The sequence below is a fragment of the Salvelinus fontinalis genome, chromosome 25 (assembly GCF_029448725.1).
Source record: "Salvelinus fontinalis isolate EN_2023a chromosome 25, ASM2944872v1, whole genome shotgun sequence".
In the NCBI taxonomy this organism is placed as follows: domain Eukaryota; kingdom Metazoa; phylum Chordata; class Actinopteri; order Salmoniformes; family Salmonidae; genus Salvelinus; species Salvelinus fontinalis.
The window spans coordinates 18,669,105-18,686,883 of NC_074689.1; the positions used below are offsets into that span (position 1 = coordinate 18,669,105).

Here is a 17,779-nt window from a genome sequence, read left to right on the forward strand (position 1 = left end):
CCCACACCTCCTCCTCCATGCTTCACGGTGGGAATCACAAATGCCGAGATCATCCGTTCACCTATTCTGCATCTGACAAAGACACGGCGGTTGGAAACAAAAATCACAAATTTGTACTCATGAGACCAAAGGACAGATTTCATCGGTTTAATAGTCTCCTCTGAACAGAGTATGTTCAGATGTTTCTGTTACTTGAACTCTGTGAAGCATTTATTAACTCTGTGGCTGCAGTTTCTGGGGCTGGTAACTCTAATTAACTTATCCTCTGCACCAGAGGTAACTCTCGGTCCTCATGAGAGCCAGTTTCATCATAGCCCTTTATGTTTTTTGCGACTGCACTTGAAGAAATGTTCTAAGGTCTTGACATTTTCTGGATTGACTGACCATCATGTCTTAAAGTAATGATGGACTGTCTTTTCTCTTTGCTTATTTGAGCTGTTCTTGCCATAATATGGACTTGGTATTTTACCAAATAGGACTATCTTCTGTACACCACCCCTACATTGTCACAACACAACTGACTGGCTCAAATGCATTAAGAAGGAAATAAATTCCACAAATGAACTTTTAACAAGGCACACCTGTTAATTGAAATGCATTCCAAGTGACTACCTTGTGAAGCTGGTTGAGAGAATGCCAAGAGTGTGCAAAGCTGTCATCAAGGCGAAGGGTGAAGAATCTCTCAAATAAAATATATTTTGATTTGTTCAACACTTTTTTTGTTTTTTACATGATTCCATATGTGTTATTTTCTAGTTTTGATGTCTTTACAATGTAGAAAATAGTAAAATAAAGAAAAACCCTTGAATGAGTATGTGTGTCCAAAGTTTTAACTGGTAATGTATTTTTACACTCATCACTTGCTGCTGCTACTCTGTTCTTTATTTCGCTCTTATTATTCTATCATGATGCCAACTTTCATGCACATATCTACCTCAAATACCTCGTACCTCTTTACATTGATCTGTTACTGGTACACCCTGTATGTACAGTTGAAGTCGGAAGTTTACATGCACTTAGGTTGGAGTCATTAAAACTCGCTTTCAACCACTCCACAAATTTCTTGTTAACAAACTTTAGTTTTGGCAAGGCATTTAGGACATCTACTTTGTGCAAGACACAAGTAATTTTTCCAACAATTGTTTACAGACAGATTATTTCACTTATTACTGTATAACAATTCCAGTGGGTCAGAAGTTCATATACACTAAGTTGACTGTGCCTTTACCAGCTTGGAAAATTCCAGAACATGGCTTTAGAAGCTTTTGATAGGCTAATTGACACCATTTGAGTCAATCGGAGGTGTACCTGTGGATATATTTCAAAGCCTACCTTCAAACTCAGTGCCTCTTTGCTTGACATCATGGGAAAATCAAAAGAAATCAGCCTAGACCTCCATCAGCCAAAAATATTGACCTCCACAAGTCTGGTTCATCCTTGGGAGCAATTTCCAAATGCCTGAGATACCATGTTCATCTGTATAAACAATAGTGTGCAAGTATAAACACCATGAGACCACGCAGCCATCATACCGCTCAGGAAGGAGACGCGTTCTGTCTCCTAGAGATGAATGCACTTTGGTGAGAAAAGTGCAAATCAATCCCAGAACAACAGCAAAGGACCTTGTGAAGATGCTGGAGGAAACAGGTACAAAAGTATCTATATCCACAGTGAAATGATTCCTATATCGACATAACCTGAAAGGCCGCTCAGCAAGGAAAAAGCCTGTGCTCCAAAACCGCCATAAAAAAGCCAGACTACGGTTTGCAACTGCACATGAGGACAAATATCGTACTTTCTGGAGAAAAATAAGTACGATCTTCTCTGGTCTGATGAAACAAAAATAGAACTGTTTGGCCATAATGACCATCGTTATGTTTGGAGTAAAACGGGGGAGGCTTGCAAGCCAAAGAATACCATCCCAACTGTAAAGCACGGGGTTGGCAGCATCATGTTGTGGGGGTGCTTTGCTGGAGGAGGGACTGGTGCACTTCACATAATAGATGGCATCATGAAGCAGGAAAATTATGTGGATATATTGAAGCAACATCTCAAGACATCAGTCAGGAATTCAAAGCTTTGTCGCTCGCAAATGGGTCTTCCAAATGGACAATGACCCCAAGCATACTTCCAAAGTTGTGGCAAAATGGCTTAAGGACAACAAAGTCAAGGTATTGGAGTGGCCATTACAAAGCCCTGACCTCAATCCTATAGAACATTTGTGGGCAGAACTGAAAATGCATGTGCGAGCAAGGAGGCCTACAAACCTGACTCAGTTACACCAGCTCTGTCAGGAGGAATGGTCCAAAATTCCCCCAACTTATTGTGGGAAGCTTGTGGAAGGCTACACGAAACGTTTGACCCAAGTTAAACAATTTAAAGGCAATGCTACCAAATACTAATTGAGTGTATGTAAACCTTTGACCAACTGGGAATGTGATGAAAGAAATAAAAGCTGAAATAAATTATTCTCTACTATTATTCTGACATGTCACATTCTTAAAATAAAGTGGTGATCCTAACTGACCGAAGAGTGGGAATTCTTGCTAGGCTTAAATGCCAGATTTGGTGAAAAACTGAGTTTAAATGTATATGGCTAAGGTGTATGGAAACTTCCGACTTCAACTGGAGCTCAATTTTGTGTATTTAATTGTATTCCTCTTGTGTTACTATTTTATTTATATTTATAAACTCTGAATTGTTGGGAAAGGTTCGTAAGCAAGCATTTCACAATGAAGTCTTTACCAGTTGTATTTGGCGCTTTGATTTGATATCATTTTGACAGACTCTCTCATGCTTATTTCTGAAGATGAACCAATGTTTCTTTTTCATATAGAACTTAGGGGTTCCATATACACTGAGTGTACAAAACATTAAGAACACCATTCCATGACATAGACTGACTAGGTGTATCCAGGTGATGTCACTTGTTAAATCCACTTCAATCAGTGTATATTTGTATTTGTATTTATTTTGGATCCCCATTAGTTCCTGCCAAGGCAGCAGCTACTCTTCCTGGGGTCCGGCAAAATTAAGGCGGTTATAGAATTTAAAAAACTTTACAATACATTTATAACAGATTTCACAACATACTAAGTGTGTGCCCTCAGGCCCCTACTCCACTATCATATATCTACAAACAAAATCCATGTGTACGTGTGTGTATAGTGCGTATGTTATCATGTGTGTGTATGCATGTCTGTGCCTATGTTTTTGTTTCTTCACAGTACTCGCTGTTACAAGAGGTGTATTTTTTATCTGTTTTTTTAAATATGATTATTCTGCTTGTATCAGTTACCTGACGTGGAATAGAGTTCCATGTAGTCATGGCTCTATGTAGTAATGTGCGCCTCCCATAGTCTGTTCTGGACTTGGGCACTGTGGTGGCATGTCTTGTGGGTATGCATGGGTGTCTGAGCTGTGTGCTAGATGAAGGGGACGAGACAGGTCAAAGAAAGATGTTGAAGCCTTGAGATAACTGAGACATTGATTGTGTATGTGAGCCATTCAGAGGGTGAAGTTTTACACTGAAAAAAATATATAAACCCAACATGTAATGTGTTGGTCCCATGTTTCATGAGCTGAAATAAAAGATCAAAGAAATGTTCCATACCTACAAAACGCTTATTTCTCTCATCGCAGTGCTTGAGGCATCACTACAGACCCCCACTACAGACAGGGAGACCCATGAGGCGGTGCACATTTTGCCCAACGTCATCCAGGTGGGGGAGGGTTTGGCTGGCCGGGATGTCCTTCTACCATCGGGCTCTAGCGACTCCTTCTGGCGGGTTCCTGGCGTCAGCACGGTGACTTCTGGTCACCAGTTGTACTGTGTTTCCTCTGACACATTGGTGCGGCTAGCCTCTGGGTTAAGCGAGCAGTGTGTCAAGAAGCACTGTGGCTTGGCAGTGTCGTGTTTCAGAGGACGCATTGCTCTTGACCTTCACCTCTTCGGTGTTCGTACGGGTGTGTTGCAGCGATGGGACAAGACTGTAACTACCAATTGGATATCACGATAAAATTGAATGCAGAGATACCGTGACGAAATCCTCATGGCCCATTATCGTGCCATTCATCCGCAACCATCACCTCATGTTTCAGCATGATAATGCAAGGCCCCAAGTTGCAAGGATCTGTACACAATTCCTGGAAGCTGAAAACGTCCCAATTCTTCCATGGCCTGCATACTCACCAGACATGTCACCCATTGAGCATGTTTTGGATGCTGTGGATCGACGTGTTCGACAGCGTGTTCCAGTTCCCACAAATATCCAGCACCTTCGTGCAGCCATTGAAGAGGAGTGGGACAACATTCCACAGACCACAATCAACAGCCTGATCAACTCTATGCGACAGAGATGTGTGGCGCTGCATGAGGCAAATGGTGGTCACACCAGATACTGACTGATTTTCTGATCCACGCCCCTACTTTTTTTAATGGTATCTGTGACCAACAGATGCATATCTGTATTCCCAGTCATGAAATTTACAGATTAGGGCCTAATGAATTTATTTAAATTGACTGATTTCCTCATATGAACTGCAACTCAGTACAATCTTTGAAGCATGTTGCGTTTATATTTTTATTCAGTATAAGTGCCTTTGAATGGGAAAGGGGGATACCTAGTCAGTTGTACAACTGAATACATTTAACTGAAATGTGTCTTCAGCATTTAACCCAACCCCTCTGAATCAGTGAGGTGCGGGGGGCTGCCATAATTGACATCCACGTCTTCGGCGCCCTGGGAACAGTGAATGGTGTATGCTGCTGGGATTTTCACGCTCAACAGTTTCCTGTGCGTATCAAGAATGGTTCACCACCCAAAGGACATCCAGCCATTTTGATACAACTTTGGATAGCAATGGAGTCAACATGGGACAGCATCCCTGTGGAACGCTTTCAACACCTTGTACAGTAGAGTCCATGCCCCAACTTATTGAGGCTGTTCTGAGGGCAAAGGGGGGGGGGGGGGGGGGGGTGCAACTCAATATTAGGAAGGTGTTCCTTATGTTTTGTATACTCAGTGCATGAAGCAAGAGATAGAAACCTTTTTGGTTCTATGTGGAACCTTTTTTCTAAGAGTGTACCTCACATCCACCATCTCCCGCTACTCCTCCCCCTCGCCTCCTGCTCTCCGCTATCACCTTCTCTCTTTCCCTACTTTGCTTCCTCCTATTCTCTCCCCTTACATCCTCCCCTTACATCCCTTCCTCTCCAACTCCGCCAACTAAATACTACCCTATCCTCTCAGGGGAAGAGCAGGGGAAACGTGATGTGGAAGAGACGGCAGAATCCAGCACAACAACAGCTGTTTCCATAGCACAACAACTTGGGGAAGGTTTGTGGGTAATATTTTATGAGTGGAGAGGGACCCAGCGATGGTAATTTATTTATCTAGCTATAGTCCTGACTGAGGTCTGTGGCTAGATGCGTCTGCCAGTGATACTCACTGTTCATTCTCCTCATAGTTGCTTACTGTAACATACTGTGCTACTGTTATAGTACAGCCCCTTGATATCACAACAATCAAATCCAATTTGATTCATTCAGTCTCAACACAGAAAAAATACAGCACATACATCTACACAGACAAACATGTAAAATAATTAATTAAGTTTGTCAAAGTAGTATAATAAATGTATAAAACATGAACACTTAGTGAGTTGGTCTGATTTACTAAGGTATTGTTATTTTCCATCCTCTCTTAACTAATCTACCTCCCACTAATTCTCTACGGCTACAATTAACCTGAGAGCAATTTCATAACTCACATATGCAAATAACCGATACAGTATGGCCACAAACTGTCCAGTATATGGGATATATGAGATACATGGGAGGTGCAGTAGTGTTGATATGTCTTTGAAGTGCTGAGGCAGGGTTCTATATTAGATCTAAATTAGCCTAATGGATCTCAGTAGGCCTTAACCACACACACATCACTCATGGGCTAGACAGGCCAGGCAGATCGCTAAAGAGGGGCTTCAAAATTAGACGTCTATCCATGCCTCGAGGACATCAGGAAATGCCTTCAAAACCGGCCACTAGGGGCAACAGTGAGCGCTATTACCGTAAAGTTGGCTTGGGTTTATCAAGGACGGGGATGGGGATGGCTCTGCGTCATCATAATCCCATGACTCTGGATCAGAAGATTGTATGTTCGATGCCAATGGTGGACATTAGTTTATTTAATTTGTTTAGGTTTTAACTCTATCCCAAACATTATCCCTTACCTTAACCATTTGGAATGAGTGCCTAAACTTAATGTTTTATCCAAAACCTTAAGCCTTAACTTTCTAAATTTTACGCTTGGAGCAACTTTTAAATGTCTGATTTTGGAGAAACTTGGATAAACGTCTAATTCTGGAGTGAGACTGTGAGAGCTTGTTGAGACAGGGAGCTGAGACAGGGAGTTGCAAACACAACCATTAGCGGTTGGAGTTGACCAATGGTTAGAGCGCTTACATGCCGTATTATTTTTCTCAATGTTTTTTTCTGAAGTGCAATTCCTAGATTTTTTCGGATTGCGTTGGTGATTCATACAAATGTGGGAATCCCCTCAAAGATTTGAGCTATTTTTTATACAATCCACTTAGAGACATCTACAAGTTTAGAGTTGCTATTGAAAATGCATTTATCATGACTAAATTGCAATATGACAATGTATTCATTTTTGTTTAGCTGTTTGTCTTGGGTGCAGATCAGATTGGACACGTTGACTGACCATTATAACAAAGCCTCTGAAAACTCAATAATAATGATGCTGAAAACAAACCAAAGGCTTTCTCTAATTCTGTGACTTGACGGCTATTGCTCTCTGGAAATGAGATGAGAAGTCTGATCTGTTCTAAGACCAAGGCCTCACCAGGAGAATTGCAGACTCACAGTCATTTATCTAACTATCCTCTGATGTGACGGTTTCTCTCTCTCATTACCTGTGTTTGTCTCTTCCTCTCTCTCTCTCTCTCTCTCTCACCACAAAGTTTCTTTATGCTCGCCAATACAGGATTTGCCCGCTTGTGGTGCTCCCTGCCTTAATTAGTTGTATACTTGGCACCTCCGGATGAGTCCAACAACATGACCTAATATCCTGATAGAATGGATGAGAAAGTAGCAGGGGTTGAGATAATAATGAAATAGGACCAGCACACTCAGATGTTCCAACACATAGCTTTATATTGACTGAAATGCAGGCATGGCGTGGGATATTGTTTTGGGATTGTTTTGGAGGTGTGGGAGTCAGACAAGCTAAGAGAGGATATTGTTTACAGAACAAATGAAAAATAACTGCCAATGTTTTTTTTCTTTCTCTCTCTCGCACACTCTCTTTGTCTCTTTCGCTCTTTCTTTTTACTATGCATTTTGCCTGGTTCTTGTCTTGCTCTCAGGTCTAAGTGGTTGTACAGTACATTAGACTGTTTGTCTTTCAGAAGAACCCATTTATCCCACATTTAAGGATCGGACCCTTTTTTTCAATTTTTGCCTAAAATGACATACCCAAATCTAACTGCCTTTAGCTCAGGCCCTGAAGCAAGGATATGCATATTCTTGGTACCATTTGAAGGAAACACTTTGAAGTTTGTGCAAATGTGAAAGGAATGTAGGAGAATATAACACATTAGATCTGGTAAAAGATAAAGATTTTTTGTATGATTTTTTGTACCATCATGTTTGAAATGCAAGAGAAAGAACATAAAGTATTATGTGCCCATGTGCAATTTAGATGTTGGCCACTAGATGGCAGCAGTGTATGTGCAATGTTTTAGACTGATCCAATGAACCATTGCATTTCTGTTCAAAATGTTGTATGAAGATTTCCCAAATGTGCCTAATTTGTTTATTAATGACTTTTCATGTTCAAAACTGTGTACTTTCCACAAACAATGGCATGCATTCATTCACTGTAATAGCTACTGTAAATTGGACAGTGCAGTTAGATTAACAAGAATATAAGCTTTATGCCAATATCAGATATGTCTATGTACTGGGAAATGTTCTTGTTAGTTACAACCTCATGCTAATCGCATTAGCCTACGTTAGCTCAACCATCCTGCAGGGGACCCACCAATCCTGAAGAAGTTTTAACGGGCTGGGTTGACCAACCATAAAAAATAATACAGCAGGTGTGGAGTGTGGGTGGAAGTTTTGGCATGAGAATAACCACACTGTGTTGTAGGTAGAGTTTTTAAGTTCTGACCAAGGCACTAGGATTATCCTTTCTTTTAAGAATGGTAAACTGACACAATGAAAACACTTGATATGATAACCCTCTGCCCCAACAGATCCACAGATGACAATCTCTATTGCACTCCACACTGCCCTTTCCCACCTGGACAAACAGAGCACTTACGTTTGAATGCTGTCCATCCTGTACTCCCTGTTCACCCAAGACTGTGTGGCCAAGCACGACTACATCACCATCGTTACGTTTGCCGACGACACAACGGTGGTAGGCCTGATCACCGACAACAATGAGACAGCCTATAGGGAGGAGGTCAGAGACCTGGCAGTTTGGTGCCAGAACAATAACCTCTCCCTTAATGTGATCAAGACAAAAGAGATGATCGTGGACTACAGGAAGGGCCGAGCACACCCCCATTCTCATCAACAGGGCTGTAGTGGAGCCGGTTGAGAGCTTCTTGGTGTCCACATCACCAGCAAACTATCATGGTTCCAAACTCACCAAGACAGTCATAAAGAGGGCACGAAAAGGCCTATTCCCACTCAGGAGACTGAAAAGATTTGGCATGGGTCCTAAGATCCTCAAAAAGTTATACAGCTGCACCATTGAGAGCATCCTGACTGATTGAATCACTGCCAGGGAAGGCAAATGCTTGGCCTCTGACCGCAAGGTGCTGTACAGGGTAGTGCGTACGGCCCAGTACATAACTGGGGCCAAGCTTCCTGCCATCCAGGACATCTGTACCAGGCGGTGTCAGAGGAATTCCCCCAAAAATTGCCAAAGACTCCAGCCACACTAGTCATAGACTGTTCTTTCTGCTACCGCACGGCAAGGTGTACCGGAGCGCCAAGTCTAGCTCCAAAAGGCTCCTTAACAGCTTCTACCCCCAAGCAATAAGACTTCTGAACAGCTAATCAAATGGCTACCCAGACTATTTGCATTGCCGCCCCCTTTTTTTTTTTTACATTGCTGCTACTCCCTGATTATTATGGATACATAGTCACTTTACCCCTACCTACATGTACATATCACCACAATTACCTCAACTAAACTGTTGCCCCGCACATTGACTCGGTACTGGAACCCCCTGTACATATAGCCTTGTTATTGTTATTTTAACTTGTTGTTTTTATAAATGTTCGTTTAATTGGTAAATATTTTCTTATCTCTTATTTTTTTTAAATCTGCATTGTTGTTTAAGGGCTTATAAGTAAGCAATTCACTGTCATGTCTACCCTTGTTGTATTGGCACATGTGACCAATAAAATGTGATTTGATACAATCCTGCCACCATTTTGTGTACAGTACTCTGGACCTGCGAAATCTGCTGGATGTACGTAGTACAGACGATGACTACATGGTAGTCTTGGCAGTGCCAGATCTGGCCATCTGGGACCATTGATCAGAAGGTGCCAAGTGGCAGGCCCATGGTGGTACCCAGCCAGACAGGTGCTCTGAGGCCTGTTCCAATGGGATCTAAAGTGTATGGAGGTGTACGGGCACCAAAGGGAAGCTATTTTATAATACCTGTATGAAATATTAATGACTGAAATATTAACAATGTTGAAGGATTTTTCAAATCTCCTGGAATATCAACTCTAATGGTGTGAAGTGCATAGGCACATCATTAAGGCTGTAGTGTGTGTGTGTGTGTGTGTGTGTGTGTGTGTGTGTGTGGTAATGTTTTACATGTTTTCACTTCAGCTGTAATTTTGGGCTATGCTGTTTGATATCTCACTCTCTTTTGCGCACGTGTTCCATAACCTGTGTTTACTTTGTTAGGGAGCGAGGGAGAGAGAGGGAGAGAGAGAGAGCAGGGTGTCAGTCTACGCTGTGACTGAGTGTGACAGTCTACGGCTGGGTGGCTCTTGTGATCGTTGCAGTTCAAGCAGTAATTTGTGTGGTGAAAGATGCTTGTTTGTTGTGTCTGCATTAATGCAGGGATAATATAACTGAGCTTTACACATTGCCTGTGAGAGGAGATCATTACGGAAGTGTTCTCAAACAATTGTTGTGACAATCTCTGTAAATACTGCATGCCCAGCGTTCAACAGGAAATGAAAACAGAGGTGTTCCAAACTTGCAAGTAAGCAATTATTGTGTCAAAATGTGACACAATCCAAAGATTGGATATGTTTCTTTATTTAACAAACTCTGCATTACATAAACTGTTCAGGGTTCTGTATAGTAACTTGCCTTTCTCGCTCTGTGTCATGTTTGTTTTGTTTCAAACAAAAGGGTTCGGAGTAGAGCAAAAAATGAAACATACACAGTGGCCTATGGTATAGTGAATCAAATCACAAGATGTGTCTCAGAGAAAAATAACTAGTAAAAGACAAGCAAGTTATTTAGGGGTGTTTTGCCTGTTTTTTTTAATCTTTATCTTATTTTTGGTTCCTTTTTTTCAAGCAAAACCATGTTTAGTGACCTGGCAACATGTCATGTTGTGTCAGAGTCTTCAGTCTCAGGAAGCTTGGTTAAAAGAAAGGTCAGAAAAGCAGCTTGTAAAGGGAAGTGGACAGCTTTTAGCCCGTGGCATTGCTTTAATCAGAGCCTCACGCAGTCGCAGTCACTCACAAAACACTTCGGATTTACTCAAGCAACACTGAGCACCGACGGGGTTGCCTCTGAGTGTAAGACCTGTGTGTCTGAAGGAGTTGAGGGCATTGACTAACATAGCCCAGCACAACATGTTTCATCCTGAGGTGTGAGGAGAGAGCAAGGTTGGGAGGCTGTGAGGCAGCTGTCCTTCTGGACACTCCATACCCTGGGGTGTTTTCTCTCATGGCTTGGACAGAAACATGCAAGACATGGCATTGAAGCAACTGGTCATTGGTGCTTTTGTGCACTTTGCAGCCATTGGATTTGGTTTGTTGAAAGGTTGAATACATGTCTTTCTTGTTTTGGAAACATTCAGGTTTTATTCAACAGTCATAGTATTGTTGTCACGTTCTGACCTTAGTTCCTTTTTTATGTCTTTATTTTAGTTGGTCAGGGCGTGAGTTGGGGTGGGCATTCTATGTTGTTTTTGTCACATTCTGACCATAGTTCTTGTGTGTTTTACTTGTTTTAGTGTTGGTCAGGACGTGAGCTGGGTGGGCATTCTATGTTGTGTGTCTAGATTGTCTGTTTCTATGTTTGGCCTAATATGGTTCTCAATCAGAGGCAGGTGTTTTGTGTTGTCTCTGATTGGGAACCATATTTAGGTGGCTTGTTTTGTGTTGGGGTTTGTGGGCGGTTGTTTCCTGTCTTTGTGTTCGTTTCACCAGAGAGGACTGTTTCGGTTTGCCACGTTTGTTATTTTTGTATTTTGTAAGTGTTCACGTTTTCGTCTTGTTTATTAAAACATGTTGAACACGAGCTACGCTGCGTCTTGGTCCGATCCCTGCTACACCTCCTCTTCAGACGAAGAGGAGGAAAGCTGCCGTTACAGTTTTTCTATGTTTTGTTCTGTTGTTATATTTCTATGTGTTTGGCCTAGTATGGTCCTCAATCAGAGGCAGGTGTCCGTCGTTGTCTCTGATTGGGAGCCATATTTAGGTAGCCTGTTTTCTATTGTGTTTTGTGGGTGGTTGTTTCCTGTGTTAGTACCATGCAGGACTGTTTCGGTTGTTTGTTTGTACTTTTGTTATTTTGTTCAGTGTTCTGTTGAGTTATTAAATATCTCATTATGGACACTTACCACGCTGCACATTGGTCCGATCCTTGCTACTCCTCCTCAGACGAAGAGGAAATCTGTTACAATTGTAAATCTTTAATTTTTTTATGAGTATTTAATGGGAGGTTCCACTACATGTTGAGTGTGTTCTTAGAATAAATAACAATTATGAAGATCTTAGGGTTACTTCTAACATCCTGTTTACTTTATATCATTCATCTCATTGTTGTTGTTGTTTACTGTACACAAAGCAGTGCATTCTGGGATTGTCAACTACCCACATTTTGAATAATCCACTCTCACAGCCTCCGCTACTAGGGCAAGTAATGAATCCAAATTGAATTGTTTAACTTAAACTTTACTCTCACACGTGACATGAACACAAATTTGGGAAAAAATAATAAATATGAGATTACAGCCTATGCACCAAATTGCTGATGAGCTTATTTTTAGACGAGGGATCCCCCATCCCGCCCATCCCCAATGCACAGGGGGCAACAAGGTAATGTTCTCTTTCTAAGCAGATAGTCCCATTAATACTTGTTTAGCAAGACTCCCTCAGTAATTAACAAGTAACAACCCCCTACATCGCAATACCTGATTCAATTTGCAATCAGATGATGCACGTCTGCAAAGTTTTTAATTGTGCCCATGGCGATAACTTACTGTTTGTAATCACATTCCAAGCGCCGGGACGATATCCCCCTGCGGTGTGATTTTTGCAAAATATTTACCAGCGCAAGCTAATTCGGATACACACACTTCGGTGGTGAGGTGAGCAACAATGCACATTACACGGCATTCCTTACGGTCCTGGGGAAGAACAGAAGGGGAGTTCATATGCTCGCCAATTATTTCCACTTTGTGCCTTTATTGCCTCCGGTGGGAAGGAGAGATGGAGGGAGGAAATGGAGAGGTAGGAGATAGAGAGGTAGGACGGAGGCAGAGTCCTGTTCCCTCTCCTTCCGTTGTTACACAGTAGGGTTGTGTGGAGGCTGGCTACAGAATAACGACACATGCAGAAAAAGAAGGATATTTGGTAAGTTGAGGATATTACTACGTCCATTAGGGGAAATGTATCACTGGTTGGTTACTATTGGTTTTCATGTTTCTCCTGTGTTTAGATCTAAAAGGGCTGGGTATAGAATACAACAGGATATGTCATTTATCTCTAAGGGACTGGGATATGAAGGCGAGCTACTTCCATGTCCAAGAGGCTTCTAAACAGCTTCTACCCCCAAGCCATGAGACTCCTGAACAGCTAATCAAATGGCTACCCAGACTATTTGTCTGGGTAGCCCCCCCCCCCTCCCACACACACACACACACACACACACACACACACTGCTACTACTCTCTGTTATTATCTATGCATAGCCACTTTAACAACCCTACCTGCATGTACATAATTATCTCAATTACCTCGACACCGGTGCCCCCGCACATTGACACATTGACTCTGTACCGGTACCCCCTGTATACAGCCCAGCTATTGTTATTTACTGCTGCTCTTTAATTATTTGTTTTTCTTATCTCTTACTTTCTTTTCCTTTTTAAAAAAAACTAAATTTTATAGGTATTTTCTTAAAACTGCATCATTGGTTAAGGGCTTGTAAGTAAGCATTTCACAGTAAGGTCTACACCTGTTGTATTTGGCGCATGTGACAAATAAAATGATTTGATTTGATCATCTCTGATATTTGTTAGAAAGACAAACATGGTGGATGGAGTCAGTGGCATGTCCAGGGTGTGTCCACGCCCCCCCCTGAAATCTGATTGGCCACCCGAGTGACCCCCCCCCCCCCCCAGAAACTCTGAGATGTGAATATATTGATAATTTTGACCAAGAAGCGCACCGAGAGCAAGACTTATCAATCTCTCAGGAGAAAGTATCAGAGCGAGTGAAACAGCGCCCCTCAGTCTAGTATATGTAGGCCATGTATTTGATGCTTTCTGGCCAAAAAGATGATGACATGTCATATTATTTTTGGCCAGACAGCATTAGATACATGGGCTACAGATACTAAGACAGAGGGGCGCTGTTTGTCTCTCTCGGATGGTGAATAGATTCAGCCTCTTGCAAATTGAAGGACAATTATGAAACACGGACAGACGAGAACGAGAAATAATTTAATACGTTAGTTTCTTTTTTATTGTAAAAATGTTGGGGGAAGCCAAGATTCGTCCGTTGGACTAACAGATGGTGAAACATGATTCATCACTCTAGAGAACACGTTTTCACTGCTCCAGAGTCCTATGGCGGAGAGCTTTACACCACTCCAGCCGACGCTTTGCATTGCCCATTGTGATCGTAGGCTTGTGTGCGGCTACTCGGCCATGGAAACCCAGTTCACGAAGCTCCCGATGAACAGCTATTGTGCTGACGATGCTTCCAGAGGCAGTTTGGAACTTAGTAGTGAGTGTTGTTACCGATGACAGATGATTTGTACGCGATACTCGCTTCAGCACTTGGCAGTCCTGTTTTGTGAGCTTGTGTGGCCTACCTCTTCGCGGCTTCGCCGTTGTTGCTCCTAGACGTTTCCATTTCACAACAACAGCACTTACAGTTGACCGGGGCAGTTCTAGCAGGGCAGAAATTTGACAAACTGACTTGTTGGAAAGGTTGCATCCTGTGATGATGACACGTTGAAAGACACTGAGCTCTTCAGTATGGGCCATTCTACTACCTATACTTTTCTATGGCGATTGCATGGCTGTGTGCTCGATTTTAAACACCTGTCAGCAACGGGTGTGGCTGAAATAGGAGAATCCGCTCATTTAAAGGTGTCCACATGCTTTTAACATTTGAGTGTATGTTAGTCACTCATAATCGTTCAGCTTCCCTATTTATCCTCTTTGTAGACCACAGTCCCACTTTTCCTTTATATGGTAGTACTTTGCTTTAAAAGCATCGATGCAGTGCCTTCGAAGCCTTTAAGAATGCTCTATAAAGCCTTTATAAGTTCTTCCTTATTTAAAAATTGAATTTGGTGGATAAAGTTGTTGAGTTATTTAACCTAAGAAACAATGCTCTTAACATTTACAAGAGGTTTCTCAAGTCCTGGAATATAACCAATCTAGGCCAGCTATTTAAAATCCAATTGTTGTGAAAATGGAGCCAGCGAGATGTGGGCATTGGAGGGACTTTGGCCCACACAAACCAATTAGGCCAGTTTCCAAAGCAATACTACACAATGCAGCCCAGAGGACTGCAGCCCAACAATACTTTGATTTCCCTGATTGTAATTTTATATTCCCTGAAAAAGCAAGATGGCTACATGGGTTGATTGGTGCTAGGAGTGGATCATTCTGATGTAAAGCAAGGCTAGAGCAACACACACACACACTCTGCTATTCCAGTACACTTGTGGATCCCCTGGTAGACTTGTGATAACTGCCTGTATTTGATCAGTTATCCTCTCTCAGACATCCTCTCACACACACAAACAGACTTGGGTTAACGGTCTGTTTTTGATCAGTGACCCCCCCCACCCCCACCCCCAGACAGACATTAGGCTGTAATCCCGGCATCTGGGATCAAGGATCAGTGCTGTGGCTGAGAGAGCAGCCTGTGGACTCACAGAGTAAACGCTACTGAGCCCTCAGTCAGTCCCTCCACAACACAATACAAGAGAATGGGAGAGGACCACATAACGAGAGTAAGGAGATTTTGACTGGTCTGTTTGTGGGGAGGAGATTGTTGTTGTTTGCTGTGTGGTTAACTCGTGGAGATGATCTCTGAATCTTTGATGAGACGTGATTTTGTGTGTGAGATATTTTTAGATGTATTATTGCAACTCTGACTAAGTGTTATTCACATCCTGAGATACTGCATCACACTTTATATTTTGTCATTACTGTAAAGTCCTTGCCATACAGACCACAATTTCAGAGCACACATTGAGAAAGCCAAGACAATGCTTCGGTTTGCTATCAGTAACACAGCTAGATCTACCATGTGAGCCCCCTATTGTAGCAATCCATCTCCTCCCTCTGACTTAAATCACTACAAACCTCGGGACCATTCGTCATAGGGGAGGCAAAAACACCAACGCAACCCAAAGAGAATGCAATCCAAAGAGAATGCAATCCAAAGCAGTGGAAGTGAGAGGGATTGCATAGAAAGAGGTGGGCCATATTACTACTGATATCCTTCAGGATTAGCTGCCCCTTCCACCCAGTCCTAGTATTTGTCAGCAGGCAGACAGGAGGGGTGCAGATACAGATATGGCTCTATCAATAACCCGTGGCTTTCTGTATATCCCCTATTGTCTTCCTGATGCTATTATCCAGCTGGGGATGACAGCGCTCGGCGGCTCCATCATCTTATCCACAGAGAGCAGCTAGCTCATAAAGCAGCCCTCGACATAGACTGCTCATATGAGGGGTAATAACTCCACAGCCAGTTAATACTGGGGGATTATCAGAGTAGAGAAGAGTGATTGTCCTCAGCTACAAGGGGGGAGGGAGGGAGGGGTGTGTGTTGTGGTTCGCGAAGAGGGGAGGAGAGGTGGAAGGAGAGAAAGGCAGAGAGGGACAGAGAGAAGGAGGAGTGGGAAGATGCAGTGAAAGGGGAGAAATTCAGACAGAGATAGAGAGATTGGAGTGAGGGAGAAAGAGATGGAATGTGGGAAGGGAAAGAATGACTGAGATAGATAGAGGAGGAGCGAGAAAGGGGGGGTGGGGGAGAGAGAGAAATGTGTAAATGGTGTGACACAAATATGTGGATGGCTCAGTGATACTAGGATGTGATTATCCCTAAACACAAGACATTTTTATTGTTCTTATAAACCGAAGCCAATGTAGGACCCTCTCCATCTCTGATAGATTAGTTATAATTGATCTGCTCTGTGATTTGGGCAGTAGGCCTAGCTCTAAATATGACTCAATAAGGGGGAGATTGAAACCATAATCTTGAATCTGTCTAAATGAAACCAGGGTGTAATTGACAGAGTGTTTATAAGATGTGGTTGGTTATCAACATAAATGACAGAGAAAGGGGAAGTAGCATGACTAGCTCCATGGGAATAATATTGATGAGAATATTAAGCCATACAAGACACGCTGCTTGATATACACGGAGGCACATGCACATGCACACGCACACACGCACACACACACAGAGACAAGTACACAAGCTAACGAACAAGCAAACACGCACTTGAAAAAAAAACACCCTGACATTAATTGCCTGTGGATATTTTATGTCCAGATATTTTGGGACACTCAACACTCCTCCATCTCTATGCTAGCCTGTCTCCTGTCTTCCTAAGAACTCTCCAGTGCCAGACCTTGTCAGCAACACTCCACTCCACTGTATCACGGCACATTAATCATGACATAACTGAATTAATCAACGTCCACTTGATTACTTACCATAGGATATGTTTGTCAGGATCCCTGCCTTTTTTTTACCCAGTTATTATCCTCCTCTGGTGTCTCGCCCGACATCTCGCCACGGTCCAAGAGGAGAGGTGGTTAATGACTACTGTACGACCAGGTGGTGAGGTGTTAGCGGCCCATAACCAGGCAGAGGAGAGGGGATAAAAAAACTGCCACCCAGTAAAGCTATTCAGTGTTTTCATTTCAGGGCACCATAAAGAGGACCATCTGTTCCTGTCATTTGTGCTTTATTGTTTTCCTCGGAGGGCCGCCCCATTTTGGAACACATTCATAGACACAGAGAGAGACACACACACACACACACACACACACACACACACACACACACACACACACACACACACACACACACACACACACACACACACACACACACGCATACACTCATACACACCTTTCCGCAACTCACACACACCCTGTCTTCACTCTTGACTGCACTCGTAAAGTCAAATTAAATCAAATTGTACTTGTCACGTGTACCGAATACAACAGTTGTAGACCGTACAATGAAATGCTCTTTCCCAACGATGTAAAG

At 42.6% G+C, this 17,779-nt stretch overlaps 1 long non-coding RNA gene across 1 annotated transcript in view; it reads right to left on the reverse strand.

The window, feature by feature from the left end:
• LOC129822940 (uncharacterized) overlaps nt 1-17,502 on the reverse strand; it is a 32,716-nt gene extending 15,214 nt beyond the window's left edge. The window contains exon 1 of the long non-coding RNA XR_008754547.1: nt 17,218-17,502. This is a non-coding gene — a long non-coding RNA (uncharacterized LOC129822940). The remainder of the gene's footprint in view (nt 1-17,217) is intronic.
• Between the last annotated feature and the right edge of the window lie 277 nt (nt 17,503-17,779).